The 6,687-nt window shown below is 39.3% G+C and overlaps 1 long non-coding RNA gene across 1 annotated transcript; it reads right to left on the bottom strand.

Annotated features, from left to right (window-relative positions):
* Nucleotides 1-2,233: 2,233 nt before the first annotated feature.
* On the bottom strand, nucleotides 2,234-3,224 carry LOC112226481. The gene is made up of 2 exons (XR_002949748.2): nucleotides 3,087-3,224; nucleotides 2,234-2,448 (listed from the first exon to the last, which is right to left on the bottom strand). It is a non-coding gene; the product is annotated as an uncharacterized LOC112226481 (long non-coding RNA).
* Between the last annotated feature and the right edge of the window lie 3,463 nt (nucleotides 3,225-6,687).

Genomic DNA, 6,687 nt, shown 5'->3' with positions numbered 1-6,687 from the left:
AATTTCAGCATTTCCCAATATTTCCCATATTCTGCATTAGATGTAGCTAAACTCCAGTAAACAAAAATGTGATTCTTAATCACATTTTTTAAATCATCATGCAATAACAATGAGTTATTTCATTTCCAATAACCACCAGAGTATTTCTTACCATCATTACTGCACATTTTTACAGTCGACCATATGACTTTATGATCTGACAGGACTGCAGGCAGTATTTTTACCTCTAGTGTTAACCTCTAGTCTTGAGCCCATCACCCACAAATCAATTCTTGATTGTAAAGAACGATCTCTATTCCATGTGTATTGTTTCTCTCCGGGGTTTTTAACTCTCCATATGTCAAATAAGTACAGCCTTTGGCCGAAATTCACCAACTTGTTCACACCAATGTTAGGCCTATGGGGAAATCTATCAGTCTCATTAGAATAAACCATGTTAAAATCTCCACCAACTATAATCTGACTGGATGGATATTTTCTCAGAAGACCTTTAAGAATTTCTTCAATTTCCTCTAGAGGTAAGTTATTTGGAGGACTAGAACAGTAGCCATATACATTACATAACACAAATAATCTATCCATGTGGTTGATTACCGCTACAAGCAAATGTCCATTGAAATAAATAAAAATTTCCCATTGAAATTGTGTGCTAAAATTGCAACCCCAGCTGAATGATTAGTCCGTGGGCCAAAAAAATGACATTGCCCCACTGATTTTTCCAATAATTACAGTCCTCTTTGCATGAATGTGTCTCTTGAACGAATACAAGATCTGCCTTGCAATCCTTACAACAACAACAAAAAGATTCTCTTCAACAGGTTTCGTATCCCCCTGGTATTGATTGACATAAACTTCAAGTCCATATCTACAGAATACAAAGAAAAATCCTATGCTATCTCAACTCTACCCTCTCTATAAAAAGTTGCTTCATATGTATTAACAAAAGTCTTAACTTGTGAACAGTAACACCATAATTCAAAACTAGAACGTTCAGTTTGCAGTGGGGAAGGAGCTACCTGGTAAACCTACCGACAGAACAAATCACCCCGGTCGTATATCTTTTCTGTCTGCGAAAAAGGCTCTGATTCCCCTGTAGTATCCACCCTTTCCTTGATTTCGGACCTGTTGTACAAGAGGCCACAATTTTGCCTTTGCTGCCTTGTCTGCTGCAGTCAAGTCCTCACCGGATCTACATTTTCGCTCTTTCTGAAAGGTGCTTTCCTTTGCTTTCTTCCAAACTGCATCTCTCGCTGTGCGAAAAGCAAACTGGATGATGATGATCGAGCGGCTGACGATGGCATCTTGCTTCTTCCCAATACGATGAGCGACATTCACAGCCATATCCATCCGGGAAGTCACATTCTCATCCTGGTTCTCGGGGACACTGTAAAGCCGTAGCCCCCACCTTCTCCGGTATCGCTCTGCTTCCGATAAGCGCTCTTGCATGTCTGCGATGTTCTTCTCCTGTGCAGTGCTTTTCTCGGAACTAGCAGTGTTTGCAAGTTTAAGCTATTCGATACTCTTGTATGCATGATTCAGAGTGGCCTCGAGGTCAACGATTTGATGTTTTCGCGTATCATTTTCTAGACCATCGGCTCTTTCGTTTATCTTTGCAGAGACAGCATCTATTTATGTTGACCTGTAGTTCGCGCAAAGACAATTATTTCTGTGTCTTTTGGGGTGCGGGACTATTGACTTGATTTTCAGAATCAACCGAATGTCCAGATTCCTCCATTTTTTTCTCCTGAGGAGTCAGGTGGCAGTTTTTCTCCAATGTATGAGTGCTCAGCTAGCAACTGCCTTCTCCTCCCTTTGCTCTTTCGCACATTTCTTTCTTCCATTTCTCAAAGTTTCAGATCAAATTAGCGGTCAACTAAGCGTTGTTCTCTATTGTGTTTACTATAAGCCAAGTTCTGTTAACTTGTATCCCTCTCAAACTTACTTAAATGTAAGGTTACTCAGAGCAAACTAAAATCTCGTCTGCAGTCGCCGCCATCTTCAGCACCTCCCCGGGAGTGGTGTATCCAGGGGGAGAACTAATCTTCTGACATTTCATTCGTCATCTTATGCTGCCATTTATTGGAATTATTTAGCAACTGCGGTAGTACAATTTATTCAGTATATCCTTACTAAAGTAGTAAATACACAAGATTGCAAAATATAACATTTTCTTGTTAATTGTATCACTTATAACCATTAAAACCATAACATACAAACGGACAAACACCATACATCTGGTTCATAATTTTAAATTTTAAAAAACAATTTATTTAGATGGGTGACAGTCTGTGAAAGTAACACCCCCTTTACATATAAACACAGACACTGGAGACACTAAAAATGTGCTTTTTAAAAATAATAAATCTGGTAGCTCTCAAAAGAGCCTTTGCTTTGCTGAGCAGTTCGTTTTCTTGAGTGTGCTGCCTGCCTGCCATCAGAGGAGTAGATCTGTAAATAATGAAAAGTAAATACATTATTGCCACGCTTTCACATAGAGGCCAAGTTTACATTTTAGTTATTTAGCAGACGCTCTTATCCAGAGCGACTAAGGTTAAGTTCCTTGCTCAAGGGTACATTGACAGATGTTTCACCTAGTCTGTTCGGGGATTCGAACTAACCAACTTTAGGTTACTGCCCAACACTCTTAACCGCTAGATTACAAACCACAAAATGTTAAACACAAAAAGGCAAATGGTAGTAAATAAATTGTAAACTGGTTAAATAAACGACTTCTTGGAACTTTCAGACTGCCATTGTTTTGGGAAATAGAGGTATGTATATATATTTCGCCAAATATCTCTCAATGTGTATATTTAAAAAAAAAAATTAAAAGTAGGACACCATTTTATTCAATATAATCGCTTCTTTCTAATTATGTAAGGCTGGGCACTGTATCTCGTTGTCCTTGACCACTAGACCAAAAATAGTCCTTAGTTGCAATTTGTTTTATACTTCCTCGTTATGCAGATGTAGCTGATGTAAAATGGCTAGCTAGTTAGCGGGATCGGGGCGAGGGGACGGACGTAAAATCTATACTGTTACACAGACATAAGCGCAGTTGACACCATCGAGGTGAGTATGTTTACCTTCTCCACAAGTTTTTTTTTCTCTCTGTTTCGTTCCTAAGAACAAATTGTAGTGGTAATATGAAAATGGATAAAACATTTGTTGTGCCATTTCGGCTAAAATGAATTCCAAGCGTAATTCCAGTCAAAATAGGCAAAACACGTATGATTAAATTAATTTGCTATGGGCTCGCGCTAGTGTTCCAGTTTAGCCAACGTTCTATTGCCGTTTTTCAGCCTTGAGTGAATTTTGACTCGTTCTGTTGTCCCGCCTATTCGAAGAGCTAGAAAATGGATGAGCACGGACGAACAACGTTTATGAATTTATGTACTCTCTATAGTACTGCATCGTTACACCTCAAAATAGCTAGAACCAGGTGTTGGAACAAATGATTTGTGTTGTTTTGAATATAACCAATTTCAGGCAGACATTGGAATTATTTTGAGTGACAGTGAGGACAAAGCACTGTTCCACCAACTGTTGGGCGAATTTGGCACATGGGTGGATTTATTTGGCCCTGCAATTTAATGTTTTTTTTTTTATTGTTGTACATAACAGACTGGAAAAACACCAGGAAATCAGCTCCGATTTGATTTCATTTAAGAATCTATTCATGTATTCCCATGCAAAAGAGACACCTGATCATATACAAATGTAAGCAAGGTTTGAATTATTATTTTATTCAAAAATATTTGTTCGGGCTTCCAGTCAATTTTCAGTCTACAAATGATCTGTTGTTATATACCTGCCCCCCAACCATCCGCTCAAGAAACAATTGGCACTCGGCTGAATCTAGTTGATGATCCCTGGGATAAAGGGAATGGATGACTCCTCTTTCCTCTGTTTGTTTTTGTTCTCTTCACCAGGATAGTGAGATGAGGGTGAAGTCCAGGCACCAAAAGAAAGTACTATCCGGTGAAACACTTCCGTTTTCTCTGTGCTATGGTTTTTGGTTTGTTAACTTCACCATTTCTTTTTTTAAGCTGCACTCACATTCTACACATGGTGCATTTCTTTATAATATTTTCTATGAGGGGGTAGGCATGCTCTGCATGGCCTTCTAGGATGCAATCAAAGGCGCTAGATCTAAGTAAGAGGACTCTTAGTCCTTACACAATGCCAGTTTTTGCCCAGAGACTGCTACGTTTTTTTGTCAGTTACTGTATGTCCTCCATTTCTGTTATTCCAATCTATAAGGTGATGACATACTTGGTTTTGGTGGCTTTTAGTTTTGCTAGACATGCCTACTTTGCGTTTGCCAGTTGTTTTTTGGTGATTTTGACAGCTTCTTTTCCAGGAGCTGTATTCTCTTACTAAAGTAACATCTGTATGAGATTAACTTTGTGATATTTTTGTTTCAATGTGTGTGCAATTAATCACTGTGGGAATATTATTATACTATAGACCTTCTTCAATTGGATGATGGCCTCCTCCTGCATGACACCTGTGCTACATGCTGCTTCCTGTATGCTTGTGAGGAAGACTCCTTCCGCCACCTCTGTCACCTGAGCCGCCTCCTGTATGCTTCTGAGGAAGCCTTCTGCCATCTGTCACCTGACAGACCACCTCCTGCAGACCACCTGAACTAAATTCAGTATCTGCTGCTTCCTCTGCTGGAGCTGGGACTACGCTCTCCTTCACTCTCTTGTTCTCTCTTTCTCATGTTAAACTCCTACGTCTTCTTCCCTATCCTCTACTTAAAAAATAGACAATTCAAGACTTTAAACATGTTGATATAAAACAATAACGATGCACCTTTAATTGCTTTGTGGTTGACTTATTTTTCTACTTTGCTGTGCATCTGTTGCAGATTGAGGGGGTGGATTCATGCAATTTATTCTGGTAGGTACTGCCTTGGAGGACAGTGTCTTTCGTGAACCCTGTTGAAAGACATTTTTTACCAGAAAGGTATGTGACTGAAATGTATTTTTATTGACAAAGATGGGCAATAATCAGAGTAAAACACACTTCTAAGTGCCCCTCGCAGAGAGCGTAACCCCCTTTCTTCAGGCCCTCAAAGGACTTCTGCAGACTGATGTCCCTACGCTTGATGTTTCTCAGCCACATCTTCCTCCTGAGTAATTACAGAAGTGTGTAAAGGTTTAATCTCACATTTTATTAAATTTAGCTGGATGTCCGTCTATACTTAAGGTTTCCTGTTTTATAGTTAATTTAGTAGTGTAGTGATTGCTATGCTGTGGTAGTATATTGTAGTTTATAGATAGTTTATGGTTATGTCCTCTATCCCTGTTATTCACCCTCATTTAAAATATATATATATTTAAACAGCAGCCATTTTGTTTTTCTCTCTGTGAGAGAAATGACTCCAGAAGTCATAAGAAAGGCAGCCTTTCTTGCTACTCCTGTTACCAGTACCCAAATGAGGACCTTACATTCTTACTGATCGTGTCTTGCTATAGTTAGTAGTGTAAATAGATTCATCCCTGTAGTCTGCAGACTTCTGGGGGCTATGGTCACACTCCTCTTCAATCAAAACAGACACTTCTCTCTGTGAGAAACTACCTTAACAACCATTGCCTGATTAGCAACACCCCCATTATCCCATCTGTGGCACAATGTTGTTCTTTGAGGTTTAACAGCTGTTGGCATCCAATAAATGTTGCATTACCGCCATCTACATGACTGGAGTACATCTCCTTAATACTTTGCTTGAGGGAAGAAAAAAAAATACCCTGCCATCAAACACTACACTCACAAAAAAAATACCACCTACTCCACTATTTAAATCTATCTCAGGCCAACAACCTGAAAGGATGGGACACCGCCACTTAACACACCCTGTAACTTTTCTGATGTCAAGTCTCGCACACCCAAATACTCTGCAGCTGCCACCACAACCTCAATTTTCAGCGACTTAAGTTCCATCCCTGCAGTACAGTTGGTAACCATTGCTATACATGCTAAAATTCCAATCTTACTGAAACATACAGTACCAGTCAAAGAGCTGACAAGGTACAAATCTGTCGTTCTGCCCCTGAACAGGCAGTTAACCCACTGTTCCCAGGCCGTCATTGAAAATAAGAATGTGTTCTTAACTGACTTGCCTGGTTAAATAAAGGTAAAAAAAAATAAAAAAATAAATAAAATAAAAATATGTTTGGACACACCTACTCATTCAAGGGTTTTTATTTTATTTGTACTATTTTCCATATTGTAAAATAATAGTGACGACCTAAAAACTATGAAATAACACACATGGAATCATATAGTAACCAAAAAAGTGTTAAACAAATCAAAATATATTTGAGATTCTTCAAATAGAAACCCTTTGCCTTGATGACAGCTTTGCACACTTTTGACATTCTCTCAACCAGCTTCACCTGGAATGCTTTCCCAACAGTCGTGAAGGAGCTCCCACATATGCTGAGCACTTGTTGGCTGCTTTTCCTTCACTCTGTGGTCCAACTCATCCCAAACCATCTCAATTGGGTTGAGGTTGGGTGATTGTGGAGGCCAGGTCATCTGATGCAGCACTCCATCACTCTCCTCCTTGGTCAAATAGCCTTTACACCGCCTGGAGGTGTGATGGGTCATTGTCCTGTTGATAAAGAAATTATAATCCCATTAATCGCAAACCAGATGGGATGGCGTATTACTGCA

The sequence above is a fragment of the Oncorhynchus tshawytscha genome, linkage group LG03, assembly GCF_018296145.1.
Source record: "Oncorhynchus tshawytscha isolate Ot180627B linkage group LG03, Otsh_v2.0, whole genome shotgun sequence".
NCBI lineage: Eukaryota > Metazoa > Chordata > Actinopteri > Salmoniformes > Salmonidae > Oncorhynchus > Oncorhynchus tshawytscha.
The sequence above is the reverse complement of the archived record's forward strand: the minus strand, read 5'-3'. Positions and strand labels throughout refer to the sequence as shown.